Genomic DNA, 18,499 nt, shown 5'->3' on the forward strand with positions numbered 1-18,499 from the left:
GACTTATCCTATAGAGCAGGTCTAGACTGTACTCTACATGATTTTATGTTTTATTCAGGCTTTTGAGAGCGAGGAGATGTGTGGAAAAATGCCTTTGTCATCATGGTCAACTTCTTAAACAATGAGGGGGCGCTGTCAACTGAACCACTGAAGACATCAGATTCCTGAATCCTCTGTAAATAATGTAAATATTAAACATCAGTATGAATAAAAACAGTATCGACTACAAACATTTTTGTCAAGGTACAGCTGTACCATTCCTAGTGTTTCTTCCTGTTTGTCCCATTAGTTCTCTTCCTGTGCTGTGGGGCGAGGCCTCTGAGAAACTCCCAATCAGCAACTGACACCTGCTACCCATCTGCTGCTGCTCACCTGCTCTCCATCCACAATCAACACCTGATTACCTAGCTCCCAGCTCTTCTCACCAGTCTTCACCAGATCTGTTTAAATTAGTGGTATTACACCTTGGCTCCTGACTTACCTTCCTAGAGAATTTCCCTGTATGATATCTGAGCTCCAGATTAACCCTTTGACTCCCTGTGCCCAGGTTTGTTTGTGTCACCTGCCTTCAAGTTGCCCACCGGTTTCCCAGGAGGACCTCACCACAGCTTTCCTCTGCTCCACCTCAGCCCGCTGTTTCTTCCTCTGCCTACCTGCTCTCCCCAGCCTCTTGTCGGCCCGCTGTCTACACTCAGTCTACCGGTTCCCAGCATTACCTCCATACTCCTGGTTCCTCATTATATTTCCCAAATAAACGGAACTTTCTACTTCACATCCACTGTCCTACGATATACCATAACATAATTTCCCTCATGCTGATAAACTGATGCTGGTAAACACCTGTTTCAATAATCTGTAATTTTAGAAAAATCATTATTTAATAAATAAAATACAAAGTGTTATAATAAATAACAAATAACATACAAAGAAGATGAAACCTATTAACGTTAAAGAAGAGGAGACAGATGTGGTCCTGGACGCGCTTGTTGCTCAGTTCAGTCAACTTTACACTTCACTCATTACCCAAGTCATTAAAAAGGTGTTTCAACATAACCTGCTGAATCTCAGTTTTGCAGAGTTCCCTGTTTCGAAACCCCATGCCCTTCAGAGTTTCAGCAACATTTGCCAATGGTATCAGTGGGATCTACTACTGTTGGCTGCTGCAGACAACTAAGTATGCTACTATAAATTTCCATCTTGGCGGCATCATACATCATCTGTTCTTCTTTTCTTTTGTTTTGGTGTTTGTTCTTCAGGGGTTGTCAAGCTGGAGTCACTGGTACTTGGACAGCTGTTGGCACTGGTGTCCCCATGATCTTGTTTGCCCTCTTCTTCCTAAAAAATATATTTAAAAGTATATAAAAAAAGTATAAAAAAGTGTTCAGTGGTGGCTGTGTAATGATTATGTCCAGGCAGGGTTTCAAGTCATTCAAATACTGGTGTAAACACCCCTAAATAAGATCTGAGATGTTATCACCCCAAAGCAGAGCTGTTGGCAGTTTGAGAAAAAACACTACTAAAATACTTGTTAGGTGTATTTACACCAGTGTTTGCATTTGTCCCTCTCTAGAGGGATGCCAGGAATGTCACCCATCTGCATAGATGTAGTTGGGGTAGCCTACTCACAAGCTTCAAAAAAGCTCTCCAAAACAGGCCCCTGCTTTAAAACACATCCCCCAGGAACCAGTGTGGCACATATACTGCATCTGTCCCAACACCAGATCGCTGTGACCTTTCCACTTTCTCGGCCTCACATTTGAAGATGGTCCTCATGTTGTGGAACTTGTCTTGACATCTGTGCCTGTTAAGTAAAGTTAGATAACGTTAGCTGGATTCAATTCAATTCATTTAAATGTATTTATATAGCGTCAGTTCATAACAGGAGTTATCTCATTGAACTTTTCCTATAGAGCAGGACTGTACTCTTTATACAACCAGGAAAGGCCAGCTAGATGGCTACCTACTGTGAAGTACTATTATTTTATTTGTTTAGCCTGTATATTTATTTATATGAATATGGTTCTTGTCTGTTTATTTGTCCTTTGTTTATTAAGCCTACTGATGCACATTACTGTAGCCCTAATCAAAATTGACCGAAGGGTATACAGCTGTATGTATATTTCACATCATGTTTCAGCAAAATGTTAATCATTTCACCTAGGCTACTGGTTTACCTTTTTTGATTACTTTATCACACATCATAACATTTGTAAATTCATGTTTTAAGTAGCCACTTATGGTTGTAGAGCAGCAAGTTCATTCAGGACTGCATCTCTGTCTCCCTTCTGTAATAGGTTTCATCCTTTGGGTCTCAAAGGAATCGCCACTCTGTGTAAAATTAAGCAGGTGTCAAGAGAGGAGGAATTTAATAACCTAACACACAGATCGCAATAACAGTGTCACAGACACGCCAGGCTCCACCACACCACACACACAGCACTCCCTCACCCGAATACTAATTCCCAGCACCTGTCACCCATCACACACCTGAACGTAATCAGCCACTCTACTCCTCCATAAATTCCAACTCCTCACCACAGTCAGTGTCCGGTCTCATTGGAATGAAGGACAGTACTCTTACTCCTGCCTCATTACTTCACGGACTCACCCTCGACACGATACTCCAACTCCGAACCTCGATCCCGACTCCTGTCACCTCCAGTTCCCCGAGTGTGTCTCTCCAGCTCCAACTCCTGTGTGTCTCCAGTCTCCCTAGTGTGTCGCTCCTGTCCCGGTCCCGTGTATATCCACTCATCTCCAGAATCCTTCTGCCACCAGTATAAGGGACGGTATCTTTATCTCTTTCATGCCTTTCATCCATTCATATCTCCTGTGTGTAAAATAAACTCTCTCAGTATCCTCACCGTGTCTCCGGTTGATCTGTCCGTAACAAACAGCAGCAGATTTCAGAATATTAGCTAACAAAAAAGACTACAAAAATTAGCAAAATGTTCAAACAACTGTCATGATAATGTAAACTACGCTAGCATTAACGTTAGTCACTGGCTAACTGCAATGTAAACAAACTTTGCATAGCTCACCAACCTTGCATGAAGTCTATGAGGATAGTCTCCTGTAATGGCAAGAACAAACAGACTCTCTGATATAATAACACACAGATGTTATTCATAATTGTTTGGCGTCAATACTTGATCTGTGTATGATTGTTTGGACTGCGAGATGAGAACAGTACACTGATAATGATGACATGGAACTACAAATTTTCCTATTGACAGTTATGCCCAGACTTCTTCAGACACTCTTCTCCCCAGGCTGAGGAGCCTGACCCTGAAGACTGGTTAAATAACTGATGCTTTTTTTCCTCTGTACTCATTCAGAGCAGATTATACTGATTTCCGGGTATTTCTTAGACTGGTTCTTATCTACAATTCTTTTCTACACACTCTTGCCTCACTCATTAGGTTCCCTCTTGGGTTATTTAAAGATCCGTAGTTTGGAACTCATCTTTAAAAAGGGGAGAGTGAATGCGTGAAGAAACAAAAAACAAACAAAACAAAAATAAAATAATATAAAATAAATAATTAAAAAACTGAGTAAGTAAAAGGTGTGAAACGGATGATCTGGGAAGGCAATAAAACAGGTCGCTCTTGGAGGCATTGAAGGGTTAATATTTTTTTTAGTTCTCAAGTGAGTCTGTAAACTATCTAACTGTCTTTCCCCTAGCAGCCAGCTTCAAGGTTCTTTTTTCTTTCCTCTTAACAGTGGCAGAAGCGTTCTTAAGAATCCAGCCAAAATATTAAAAAGCACAAAGAGGCCATTTAAAACATCGAATGAAGTTATTGTAGCTGGGGAATCCGGGTTAAAGAATAAATATGGGTTCTAACAATAGCAAAACTTCTGAGAATGAAAAATCTAATCTGCTATCACCTATGTTGAAATCCCCTAATATAAACTACATGATTACCAATTATGGTAAGCACAGCATTGACCAGCTGGACATCTGGGTAAAAGAATTTAGTTTTCCATCAACCGGCAGCATCTCTCTCAGACAGATAGAGATATTAAAAGGCAAATTAGAAGAGAAAGAACAAGTCACTCAAAAGAAAAGAAATAAGCAATTTAATGCAGACTGGAAGGCTTATGCTTGTTGGCAACATGAAGCACATATCGGGGATAAAAAATTAAATAAGGCAGGGACAGATCCACCAAACACCTCTGTGTCTCAGTATGTCCCACAGTGTGCCAAGCTCGATCTAGACCTGGACTCGGCCCCCGTCAAAGGAAGTCAGCCTCAACCACGAGCAGCAGCAGCTATAGCAGCAGCACCAGCAAAGGCACAACCATCAACTGCGGCCTCAATATACCCAGATAAGGCAACAGGAGGACAAGGATCATTCATTCCCGCACCTCCAACACCCAAAGAGGCCTACAAATCACATTGGGGTGGCCCAAACACCCTCAATCGCCCTTCCAGCCCTCATTGCACTCGAAGCAACAAAGAATTCCGGCCCAGATCAAACTCCGGCACCTCCTTAAAAGTGATTGCACCGATGATGTAGGTGGCAGCAGAAGATGGGAGCTCACCACTGATTTTCAGACCATGGACATTTGCTGACCTGAAAGAAGCTGGACAGTTTCTCCCCGCTGTTTGGGATGGGGGGGAGGCATTCGCCACACAGTTACTAGCCTTCTGCCAACAGTTCAGACCCACCACCATCGAGCTACAGAGACTGTTAGGAACTCAGATGGGCACAACCAGCTGTCTGTTTCAGCCTTATATCCGCTGTAGCGGATATAAGGCTGAAACAGACAGAGTGGGACCATGCTGATAACATACCGTATAAGCAGGCTGTCACTGACCTCTGACAAAATAAAGACTCTTTTTTCCCCTGAGAATGGATTTGGGAAAGATAACAGCCTGCAAACAAAAGGATGGTGAGACCGTAGTAGAGTATTTGGCCAGGCTCACAGAGATCCATAATACACACAGTGGACTGAAAAAGCCTGAAGCTATGGGGGGTAATAATACAATCACCACCTGGGAAGTACATCTACGTGACCGTTTCATTAATAGCATCCACCCTGAGATTGCAGACATGGTGAAACGCAACTGCGTGACCTGGGAGTATGGTAACCTGGAGACCATAGAGAGACACGCTATCCATGCAGAAAAATTCCTCAAAGATGAGTAAAGGAAGAAAAGTACGCAGCTGACGGACAGATTAAAGATGGCGCAGCTGAGGGTGTATGAGAATCAGAACAGAGGCCGAGACCAAGGCCGACGGGGACGTAGAGGAAGAGGACGTGGAAGGAGTGACGCTTGTTTCAAATGTGGCAAAATGGGACATTGGGCAAAAGATTGCCCCAAGAATCACGAGCAGGCTGACTGACTAGATGGGGTGTCGATGCCAGGTCGGGAAGGAGCTGGCTTGAACTGGAGATGACAGAGCATTCTTCACATCAGTTACATAAGAGCACCCACACTGACACAAAAGAGCATGTGAACACACAGACAACTGCCTGCATGAGACACCGACACACACACACACAGACATTGATAAGTGAGGCTCTCTCTTACCTTGAGCACACACAAGCCACTAATGACAAAGCCCCAGCAGAGATATACACCGAATATACTGATGATGCATACAAACGCATGCCTGAACACACAATCAATGTTGCTGGAAAAGATACTGTTTTTCTTGTGGATTCTGGTGCGACTGATTCTGTCATCAGAGAATCAGAATTTGCAGTCCTTCCAAAGATGAGTGGCAGATTTGTGAGGACAGTAGGAGTTTCAGGAACACCCCTGGTGGAAAGATATACCACACCATTGCCATGCAGTGAAGAAATTGAGAAACACATGAAACATTCATTCTTGTTATCTAAACGATGCCCGATCAACATTATCGGAAGAGATATGATAAGATTAGGAATTATTCTGATTTCCACTCCCTAAGACATCATTGTAGCCAGAATTTCTGACACTGCATCACAATATGTGAAACACAGTAGCAGGGAGCGAATGTACTCTTATCAATGGAAGCTGCCTCACACAGCTGCTGGCTCTGTAAATAACACTGTGATTACTGAGGTCAAAGCGCTCTTTCCAGACAACTATACACGAATAGACATCAAGTTGCCACAAGAGTTACACTGCACATCACATGTACATCTTGGGGTTGATTAACATTTTGAGGACACATGGTTCAGGCAAGACAAAGAGAGAAATACACTAAAGCTGACCTGGTTGTCCTGGTTGTACTGGAATGATAAAAGATGCACTGCCTCAGCTTTCAATGATCCACTGTGTAAAGCTTTGTTTCAGGTCCCTAACACATATCCTCATGTCCCCCTGCAGGATACATGGGAATGCTTAGGCCCTTGGACCAGACGTTGTGAGGAAGCTGCTGGTTGGGTAAAGACATCAGACTCAGGTGTGGATTTTCACAACCAAGTTCAGGTATTCCGGAAATGATTTTCAGCTATGGCAACAGGAGTAAGAAGCATTGAGCTCATTCCAGAGAGTTTTTAATGGCCAGTTTCGTAACATCAGATGATGAAATAAGTCATGACAAAAACATTTTTGTGAAAGATGTCTCAGAAATTCCTGAGTTAAGTCAGGTACCATCCTGGTTGTGGGCACAACACAAGTATGATGTAGGATTAATCAAAGATGATGAGCCTGTAGTAATCACACCAAAATCTTCATACAGACTGTGTCTGAACCAATATCCTTTGAAGAAGGAAGCTGTTGAGGGTATTAAAGCGGTGTTTGATTCTCTTTTAAAAGCAGGAGTGATTATTCCATGCACAAAATCTCCAGTCCGGACACCTATTTTCCCCGTACGAAAACTCCGGGACGCCGGAGAGCCACAACATTCACGAGATTCGTGCAGGACTTGCAGGCGGTAAATGCAGCAGTACATGTAGATGACCTTATGATCTGCTCAAAAACAAGAGAAGCTTGTGTAAAAGACACACTAGCTCTGCTCAATCACCTTGCAGAAAATGGCCACAAAGCTAGCTTGTCCAAGCTGCAATTTGTGTCTGAAAAGGTCACATGCTTGGGTCATGTGATCTCAGCTGAGGGGAAGTCCCTATCACCCAAAAGAACCCAGGCAATTCAGCTCATCCCAAAGCCAGAAACAAAGAAACAGGTTATGGCCGTCTTAGGTTCGATGTCATACTGTAGACAATGGGTTGAAAATTATGCACAGATTGAAGGCCCCCTTGCAGATATTGTACATGGGAAAGGTCTTGCAGCAAAAGATAAAGTCCACTGGACACCAGAAGCGGAGGCTTTTGTGGACTTAAAGCTGGCCCTCCAGATGCCCCCAATGCTTGATCTACCTGACAGTAACAGACGTTTCACGCAGACTGTTAACGAGAGGGGTGGGTTCATGACTTCTGTACTACTACAAGAACATGGGGGGAGGCTGAGACCAGTGGGCTATTTTTCCAGCAAGCTTGATCCTGTAGCAGCTGGGCTGCCAAATTGTCTGAAGGCTGTGGCGGCTGCAGAGAAAGCTGTTATAGCCTCACGTGACATTGTGGGTTATGCTGATCTGACACCGCTGGTTCCACATGCTGTCTCAATGATATTGCTTGAACAGAAAACATCACATCTCTCAACAGCCAGGTGGTTAAGATACAACACCATATTGCTTGAAATGCCTAATTTCACTGTTAAGAGATGCACAGTGCTTAACCCAGCAACTCTCCTCCCTACGGAGACGGTGAACCTCACGATTGTGTGGCAGTGATAACAGAGACTTGCTCCACGAGAGCATCACGAGATCCAGCAACTGGTAAAAATCTTGCAGGGTTTGCAGTAACAACATTGTATGAAACAATTCTCCCAAACCACTCCCATCAAATTACTCAGCACAGGCAGCAGAGTTAGTTGCATTAACGGAAGCATGTAAATGTGCTAATGACCAAACTGTGAACATTTTCACAGATAGCAGACATGCATGGGGAGTGGCGCATGACTTTGGAAAACTGGGCAAACAGAAACTTCCTTACATCCACAGGCAAACCCATTGCACATCACACACTGGTTGCTGAACTCCTGGATGCTGTGCTGTTGCCTAAGCAAATTGTCATTTGTAAATGTGAAGCACACACTAACAACCTTGATCCTATCTCACAGGGGAATGCCAGAGCAGATAAGGCAGCAAAAGCTGCTGCCAAACAAACACTGACCACTCAGTGTGTTGCAGTAACTAATGAACCTGTGACACCTACAGCTGATCTGCAGGAACTGCAGACAAGAGCAACGGCAGAGGAAAAAGCAGTGTGGCGAAAGGCAGGTTGCACTGTCACAGACAAAGTGTGGTATGGACCAAGTGGCAAACCATGTTTACCAAAGTATCTGTTCCATTATTATGCTGTGTTGACCCATGGGCGAGACCATGGGTCAAAGGGGAGCATGATGCTGGAGGTGAACAGATACTGGTTCACAGAGGGGTTTAATAACTTCTCTCAAAAATGCATTGTTTGTGCAACCAATAATGTGGGGAGAAGTATTCAAATCCCACACGTGGCCCATGTGCCTCCTGAGAGACCCTTTGAACATCTGCAGATGGATTTCATTGAACTGACTCCCAGTGAGGGAAAGAAATATTGTTTGGTCATTGTTGACATGTTCTCTAAATGGGTAGAGGCCATCCCAATGACCAAACAGGATTCAGCAGCAGTAGCAAAGAGTCAAATATGAGATATTGTCCCGCGCTGGGGTATTCCAGATAAGATATCTAGTGATAACGGTATACCTTTCATGAGCGCAGCATTGAAAAGTGTAGGAGAGTATCTTGGTATTGATTTAAAACATCATTGTGCTTATCACCCAGCCAGCGCAGGAGAGAAAGAGAAAGATGGCGATGGAGGGGTGACGGACTGAGAGGCCACGGAGATGGGGTGCTGCTTGCTGTCATCATTGTCCTGCCATCAGTCTTACTAATGGAATGGAATGGAATCACAACTAACCCTAGAAGAAGGAGGGGTCAAAAGGGAGGTGCCATCCATCTTCCCCAACATCCCAGCTCAGCTGGAAGACAACGCATGGTATGCAGCTATACTGACTACTGCTAGAAAAGTGACTAACCAGAGCTGCTACGCCTGTGTGCAGCTCCCCCATGGGGTGGGGGATTCCATCCCAGTGAAACCCACGCCATTAAATGTCTCTGAGACCCTAGGAGTCATGGTGGCATTCACCCGGGGGGTTACTCTGCAGAACAGAACAGTGAGAGACATGGGAGCTGCACTCAAGCTATGTAACATCAGCATCACCAACTACGACGGCTCCACAGCAAGGTTTTGGAACATGAGCCAAATAACCCAGCAAGGGATTCATCGGCCCATCATGACTACCAATCCAACATCCCAGGCCGGTATGGTTGGATTCACTAGACAGTGCTACACATCTAGAGATCACTTCCTGGGGACTTCAGCATGCAAACAGATTGTCACTACAACATGTGGCACCGAGTGGAACAAGGGAGGCCGAAGCGAATGCAGGGGACCTCAGCCATACATCGTTCAGCTGAATCTGACTGACACCACCAGCTTACACCGCCCAGGAAGCGACAATCCCATCATCCTGATGCCTACGGAGGATAGATTTGGATCCCTAAGAGAGCACGTGTGGGTATGTGGACAACATGTTTATCAATCCCTCAGACCGGGGTGGTGTGGCACCTGCTACCTTGCCTAGCTGATAACATCTGTGAACCTTCTACCCACCATCACTCATTTTCACACCCACTATGCTCACTATTACTTACCACATAGAGCACGGCAATCCACTACGAGAGTGTCACCAGGGGAGAAAGGAATCAGTGGCATCCTCCCCTGGTGGGGGACTGTGAATAATGCACACACGATAGACCACCTGGCCATAGATCTTGAGAGCTTGACGGCACTGGTAGAGGTAGGGTTTTCCACTCTTTACTCCTACCATGCAGGGGATCAAAAACGTGGCCCTGCAGAACAAAATGGATTTGGACTTGATGCTGGCTAGTCAAGGAGGAGTTTGTCATATTATTGGGACTGATTGCTGCACCTATGTTCCAGACATCACAGACAATATGACTCATGTTGTTTCCCACCTGAATGACCTACTGCATGAGGAGAAAAGCCTAGACTCCCAGAGTGTGGGAGGATGGGATATGTGGTCATGGCTGACTATGGGAGAATGGAAGAATGTGTTGATGAAAATGGTGGCACCCATGCTCCTAGTTATTGTGCTCTTCCTCCTTTTGACCTGCTGTGTAATTCCCTGCTTCAGATCAATGATTGCTACAGCAATTAAATCATCTATGGGTCAGTATATGAATATGCCAATAGAAACATCCAGCTCTGCTGAATGGATTCCACCGTTTGACAATGAGATGATTTGAGGAGAATAAAAGTGCATGTAACCACACTGAATTTAGAATAGAATGCTCATGCATGCTCATATATTACTGCTAGAGCTATTTACCTAATGGTTACAGTTATAATAATAATAATAATAATAATAATGATAATAGTTCTGTTGTTCTGTTGATTCATGCATGCTTATTGGTTATAACTTAGTTCTTTGGTTTAGTCTCATTAAATTTTTTAGTTCATTTCTATTTGCATCCATTTATGATAATGACTGCTAATGACAGGCTACTGAATTGAAGGTTACTTGATAAGCTAATGATAAGTACATGTGGGGTTTTTCTTCCACTGACACTTGAGGTTTTCCCCACTTGTCTGGTTGTTTGACTTTTCATTTCCTACCTAATGTTTGTTCTTAATTATTTTGATTAGCATTTATTTTAAGATGATTTTATGCTAAAAAAGGGAGGAATTGTAATGGCAAGAACAAACGGACTCTCTGATATAATAACATACAGATGTTAATAATTGTTTGGGGTCAATACTTGATCTGTGTATGATTGTTTGGACTGCGAGATGAGAACAGTACACTGATAATGATGACATGCAGACGCTTGAAGTAAACCTACAGAAAGACAAGTGATTGCCTTGAGTGTTTGCCACTACACTCCTTTATGATGCGTCCAAGAGACATTCTCGTTTTATTATTTTGTTCATTTAGGTGATAAGCCGTTGTCGAGTTTAAATCAATCAGCTGAAATTGGTTGAAATGATACCTCATCAATGATGGTTTGATGTCATCATCTGATACGTTATCAGCGTTTTGATTTGCTGTTGCGTGAAACTAGTTTCACAAAGTTGAGAGTTTTGCAACTATTGCGGCTGAGTTTCAGTCAAGTTTCAAGTGCGTTGCAGAGGGCTTTACACCATGCAACTCAATTGCAACTAAGTTTCACCATGTAAAAGCCAGCCTAAAATTGGCCTATCTTGGCCACTCTTCCTTAAGTGAGGTCATGTCTAATTTTTCAGTTTTAAGGTAAATATGAAAAGTGCCTCACAAAAATGTCACTGTAGTGTGTCTGTGTGTGTATATATAGATTTTTATTTTTTTTTTTGTATATCCAGTTTTTGCAATTGGCGTCTCAATCATTAGTATACAGTATACATCAAAAATGAGAGAGCCCTTAAAGCTAGCTACCACGTTGCTGAACTTGTAGCTAAATCAAAAAAGTCCCATACTGTAGCAGAGTCATTAATACTTCCCGCCTGCAAAGTCATTGTAAATGAGATGCTCGGACCTGAAGTGGTTAAAGAAATAGCTAAAGTCTCTCTCTCTCAGATAACACAATTTCCAGACGTATTGATGACATGTCTGCAGACATCGAAAGTGTGGTTTTGGAAAAGATCCATATCAGTAAGAAATTTGCTTTGCAACTTGATGAGTCTACTGATATTAGTGCACATGCTCAACTATTGGCCAATGTGTGTTTTGTGGATGGAGACGCAATCAGAGCAAACTTCCTATTTTTATCTTAACAGGAGAGGAAATTTTTCAGGTCACATCAGAATATCTTGAAAAAGGAGGACTTAAGTGGGAAAACTGCACGAGTTTCTGCACTGATGGAGCTGCAGCCATGGGCGCACCAAATGCTTTGTAAGCAGAGGGAAGGAAAGAAACCCATATGTGATTGTTACGCACTGTTTTTTACACAGTGAGGCCCTTGTAGCCAAGACTTTACCAGCAGACCTAGTTCCTGTGATGGATGATGCTGTGAAAAGTCGCATATTTGCATCTTTGTGTGAGGAAATGGGAGCGGAGCATAAAGCCTTGCTCTTTCATGCCGAGGTCCGATGGTTGTCGAGCAGCAAGGTGCTGGCCCATGTGTATGAGCTGCGGGAGGAACTTAAAATGTTTCTAAAAAATGAGGGGTCTGATTATGCAAAGTTGTTTGCAAGTAATGAGTGGTGTGCTAGGCTGGCATACCTGGCAGATATTTTTCATCATCTGAATGAACTGAACACACGAATGCAAGGCCGAAATGAAAACCTGCTCACAAGTACAGATAAAATAAATGGATTCCGTTCAAAGGTGTAACTCTGGCAACAATATGTGGAAAGTGGCAACCTTGAAATGTTCCCACTCACCAAGAAATGGCAAGATGTCAACACTGCTGCATTGTGTGAGACAGTAGGTGAACATTTGAAAACTCTTGAGGAGAACATGTAATTTTATTTCTCTTCAGCTTTCTCTGAATGCCTTGACTGGGTTAGGGACCCATATAGCTCAACATCAGTCGTTGGAAAGGACATGACTCTGCAGGAGCAGGAGGAACTAAGTGAACTGAGACTAGTTTAAAGCTAAGGTTTGTGTCGTGCTGTCTAACTGGGCCGTTATGGCCGATGGTCAGCTAGAACTTATCGTGGAAGTCATCCAGAACCCTAGGGGTGGGGGGAAACGAATTCTGGGGAAAATGCTGTGAAATCATTGAAAAAAAAGACGTTTTCTGTACATTGTCCAGAACAGAGAGAATCAACTATGTTTTGCCATATGTCTGGCTCATCTGTTACAACCCGATATCAGCAAAAGAGAAGCCCTCGAACGCGGTAGTCAGCTTCAAAATGAAGTGGGGTTAGACTATCAGACCGCTGTATCCTTGAGCGACATCCCAAAATTTGAAAGTGTGTTGGACTGTAAAATTGTAGTGTTTTACAGAACCGAGGATGACAGGGCTCTCCGCAAATTCTTGACAGATAGCCCAAGACGGTGTAAAACCCAGATTTTTTTTCTCTTCCAAAATCACTACCTTGCGGTTAACAATCTCAAAGCCTTTACAGGTTCGCCTTATGTTTGTGAATACTGCTTTACAGGTTTTAACACAGTGTTAGGCCATACTTGCGACACTCGTTGCACCGTATGCTTTGACCCTGGTTGTACACAGAGACCATGTCAACCTGTTCAACCAAACACAAAGAACCTACAAAGAGATCGAGAGGTCAAACATATGCCAGCGCTTGTGCCTTGTACAAAAAATGTACCAAACGTGCAAGGCTGTACTACTGTGCCATGAACGGTAATGGTAAACAACACAACATCAAGTGTCAGACTGCGAAATGTAAAATTTGCGGCGAGAAATTGATCTGACTCTGAGACAGAGGTTCATCAGTGCTACATCCAAACGTTACCCCCTGAAACAAAACACAATGAAAAAGTGGTGTTTTATGATTTTGAAACGTACGTTAATGAGAATGGCATTCACGTTCCATTTTTACTGTGTACACAAACCTTAGATGGTAAAACATGGAACTCTCAGGGTACAGATTGTGCCAAAGACTTTCTACTGCATTTCAGACAACCTTTGTACAAAGTTGCAGTGTTTATAGCACACAATGCCCAAGGTTTTTTCAGCTATCCCCTTATCAAAGCCATGGTCGAACAGGGTTTAAATCCCTCTTTGATTATGCAAGGGTCAAAAGTCATTTGTGTCACCGATACACGAAAGATACATTGACTCTTTGTACTATGCGTTTAGCCAGTATACTGAAAGCGTTAGGTTTCAATGATAAAATCAAGGTGTACTTTACTCACGGTTTCAGCTCAGAGACCCATTTGAGTTACACAGGTGAGTACCCACCCCCTCAGTTTTACGGTATTGAGACCATGACAATGGAGAAACTAAAAGACTTTTACAGCTGGTACGAGACGGTGCGGCATGGCACATTCAACTTCATGAAAGAGGCACACCTCTATTGTCAAAATGATGTAGACATTCTTGCTGAGGGTTGCATGCTGTTCAGAAAACAGCATAGCAATGAAACCGCCGTTGATCCCTTCAGCCAAGCAACCATCGCAAGAGTTGCAGGCAAGCTGTGAGGAGAAATTACATGACTTAGAAGCTGTGCACAAGGTAAAACTTGTCATCATGTGTGAGCATATGTGGAGGATGTTGAAGAAATCTGATCAGGGGTTGAAGGAGTTTCTCAAACAATATAACGTTCCACAGCCATTGCCACTCCGCGAAGCTTTGTACAGAGGGCGTACCTCTGCTATAAAGTTGAGACACACCGCTGCGTCGAACGAGACAATCTCTTATGTAGATATGACATCTCTCTATCCTTAATGTAACACCAACTTCCCCTATCCTCTCGGACACCCTGAAATAATCTATAAAGATTTCCAAGAACCTTAAAGCTACTTTGGGCTATTCAGGGCAAGGGTCTACCCACCGAGAGAGTTGTACTTTCCAGTCCTGCCCTATAGAACAAAAGCTAAGCTTGTGTTTACCCTTTGTCGAGCATGCGCCGAGCTCAATTTGCAGGAGGGTCCGTGTCAGCATAGCGATGATGACAGGGTGTTGGCCGGTGTCTGGGTCACTCCTAATTTAACAAGGCTTTGGAGATGGGCTATCGGATAGCTGAAATAACTGAGATATGGCACTTTGATAGACGGAACAATTCTATATTTGTTGACTATATGCACATTTTTCTGAAAGGTAAACAGGAAGCTTCGGGTTACCCGTCCGACGCTGTAGATCAGGAAAGCAGAGAAAAGTACATCAGTGACTCTCATGCAAACCAAGGGATTTTGCTGGAGGCTGATAAAATCAGACCAAACCCTGCTAAAAGGCTAGTGTCTAAATTATGTCTGAACTCCTTATGGGATAAGTTCGCGCAGAGATGCAACCAAACACAAACCAAACTAGTCACAGACCCAGAAGAATTCTTTAACCTCATGTTTTCTGAAAAATATAAAGTCAAGTACTTCTCCTTCGTCAATGACAAAATGGCTTTGGTTGAGTGGTCTTACGGAGACCATTGTATCCCGCAACCAGACAAGGTAGACAACGTTTTCATAGCCGCTTTCACCACAGCCTACGGGCATCTGATGTAGTACAGGTATTTGGAACAGCTGCAAGACAGAGTCCTTTACTGCGATACAAACAGCCTCATCTATGTCACAAAAGAGGGAGAGACGTGGCTCAAGCTGGGTAATTACCTTGGAGATTTGATGAGTTAGGGGGAGATAGCATTAAAGAATTTGTGGCTGGTGGTCCAAACAGTTATGCTTACCAAACTCGAAACAACAAGGTTGTTTTACACTTAAAAGGCATTACACAGACGCACCAATGCTGTGAAAGGGTCAACTCTGATAGCGTGGTTCAGGATTATGTGTAAAACTCTGACGAGAGGGGGGTCATTGAAATCCCTCAACACAGTATTGTGCGAGATAAGAAAGGCTTCCTTCTAAAAAACACATCATTCCAAAAAAAGATCAGAGTTGTATATGATAAGAGATGGCTGCTGAGTCTGTAATCATGTGATGAATATACTGCCTGATAACATTGTATGGATTTTTACATCGTTTCAACCATTGTATGGATTTTTACATTGTTTCAACCATTGTATGCTGAACTGCAAAAGAACAATAAAAAGATTAAATTTGTTGAGGGCCTGCCTCCTTCTTCTGATGATGAGAAACAGTTTCCCTCTGACCAAAATCATTTGATTATTTTGGACGATGTCATTTTTCAGGCCTCTGACCATCCTGATGTAGTCAAAATTTTACACAATACAGACATCACAAGAAGAAGTCATGATGCTGACTCAAAATCTTTTTCATCAAGGTAAACACAGCCGCACCATCAGTTTAAACAGTAATTATCTGGTACTGTTTAAAAACCCTCGAGACAGATTACAGATGAATATATTAGCTCAATAAATGTTTCTCGGACAAAAAGCCTTTTTATTAGAAAGTTTTAAAGATGCTCACGGGTATTTAATCATCGATCTCACAACCAGCTGCCCAGAACAATACAGACTAAGGACGGGAATACTCCCCCATCAGTGGCCCATCGTCTATCTACCTAAATCCAAGTCCTGATCCAGCATGTCGGCGCGTTTAAAAAGAAATGCGCCTTTAATACGCGCTTTATATCACACCACACCTCGGAAACGAAAAGATATTCTCAACCATTGTTCATCTGACTTTCTTCAGTCTCTGTGCGAGCTCTTCTTAAACCTCTTAAAAGGAAACATTCCCCTGACCTCGGCTCAATATAAAAAACTCAGAAAACAAAAGAAAATTATCAGGTTGCTGGCCAATAAAAAAAAGTCTAAAAACCAAACACCAGGCTCTGAGAAAACAGTCTGGAGGTTTTCTTTTACCTTTGCTGTCAGCGGTGGTGCCGATATTTGGAGAGCTGCTGGGAGGGCTTATTAGAAGATAAATCATGAGTCAAAAGATGTTTCTGATTTCGCCGCAACAGCTAAACTGTCTGAGTCAGTCGGTAGCTTCTGCTCTCAACGCAGGGGAAACGATGAGGAGTACGGCAGAAAATGATTTGGATGTAAAAATGAGGGATGTGTTAAATGAAAAGGGTTTGAACGCTCATGATAAAATTAAAAAAAATGCTCTGCTGCAAAGATACCTAGCTTTACTCAAACAAGATGAGAAAGATGACCGTCGTATCACTTTGACTCTAACCCAAGAATCAGGGGAACAAGAAAATCAGTGAGAAGACAAACAAGTAACGTTGGATGAAACTGCTAGCGAGGTGCTGCAAAACCTACCTGTTTGCTACCATAACAATGCAGAGTACATTATGAAGAAATTAACCAAGAGCGGGTGGGCTCCCTCTGTAGAGTTTGTCCATAAAGGAGAAATTGTGAAAGGCTCACACCTGCTAGACCTGTTTAAAAATCTCTCTGTCACGCATAAAAAATCCAGAGAACCCAAGGGATGAATGGGGCTTCTAAATACTTTACGGGAGCTCAACATTCCTTCATCCTAAGTAACCCCCGTGCTCACGAGCAATATCATAAACTTCAAAAGGGAGGACCGCATTGGGATGACGGCGATGAGGGGTCACTCCTAGTGTTGAAGAAGGGGAAAAAACAGACACCCTTAGCACCGCGTTGGGACGATGAGATGGAAACATCACCTCCGCCGTTAAGATCAGGAAAACGAAAGAAACCCTAGTTGGCTTTATTTAAAAAAAAAAATGAATCAAACAAATTTAACCATCTCCAGATCCATCTTTATTCATAAATTGTAACAATCTTTAAACATTTGTAAAGAACAGACGGTGTGGTGAAAAGATCCGACTCTTTTCAACCTCATACAACTTTGAAATTTTTTCACAATTTTTGATACCATAGCATAATTTTTCATCACATCATCTTGATACAAAGACAACACATTTTGAAAAGATAGACCGCAGGCTCTGTGGCATAAATAACACACAATAACACAATAACACAATGCTGACCGCACACCGTAGACAGAACGTGTTGAAGCTGACGGTTGTGGTATAAAATAGATTCACAACGGTTTTCTAAAAATTGCAAGATGCTTTTAGGATAATGTGAAAAATCCAGGGAGAATCCGAAAGAATCAAAAAAGCTGCCTTTTCTGCCTTCCTCAAGAGTGAGGGCCAACCAGTGCTCTCCTGGTTCGTGTGCAGGGTGTGTGTTGACAATAAAAAAGGCTGGAAGTCTAATGGACTGACGCAGTAAAGGTAACTGATCCGTGGCCCACACTCCGCAAAAAACATCTCCTAGTAAATGACCTAGTAATCGTCCAATTGGTGATTGTTCATATTGTCTCGTATAGTAATAGTCCACAAGCACCTGTCGTTTGGAATTAATCTCCAAAATAGACTCGTAACAAGCATAAACGATGAGAGTAGTAGTATGGGGCAACGGTTCTCTGAATCTCATTTCCAGTCTTAAACTTCTGTTGGAAACGCACGACAATGCATTGGCATCTTTGCAGGCGTTGAGATTAAAAACGAACAAAGAGTAGCCCCGCTGAAATTCCTCCGGGTCGATGCTTAGAGGTAAATCTTTCAAGTGTCTCCCAGTAGCGATAAACATATTGTAAAACTCTTTGACGGATAACCCCTGATTAAATTGAGGTTGGAAAGCTTTGGTGGTCACCTGTCTCCCGTCCTGACATAGAGCCATGTATTCAACGTTGTTGTGAATGGCTAACACTAGATATTTAGGCATCGTCCCCAGGAAGAGATTTTCCTGGTTACATATTCTTTTTACGTTCACGCATGATAAAGGGTAGAGATCGTTCTCCCTCATTAAAGCTGACGCATGACCTAAACGCACGGCGGGGGAAACAGTGACTTTCTTGACAAACAACGAGGCTCCCAGTATTTTT

At 42.9% G+C, this 18,499-nt stretch overlaps 1 long non-coding RNA gene across 1 annotated transcript; it reads right to left on the reverse strand.

The window, feature by feature from the left end:
- Positions 1 to 978: 978 nt before the first annotated feature.
- Positions 979 to 2,816, reverse strand: LOC122882387. Its single transcript, XR_006379356.1, has 3 exons — positions 2,609 to 2,816; positions 1,627 to 1,801; positions 979 to 1,335 (listed from the first exon to the last, which is right to left on the reverse strand). It is a non-coding gene; the product is annotated as an uncharacterized LOC122882387 (long non-coding RNA).
- Positions 2,817 to 18,499: the final 15,683 nt, after the last annotated feature.

Source organism: Siniperca chuatsi, linkage group LG10, assembly GCF_020085105.1.
Source record: "Siniperca chuatsi isolate FFG_IHB_CAS linkage group LG10, ASM2008510v1, whole genome shotgun sequence".
In the NCBI taxonomy this organism is placed as follows: Eukaryota; Metazoa; Chordata; class Actinopteri; order Centrarchiformes; family Sinipercidae; genus Siniperca; species Siniperca chuatsi.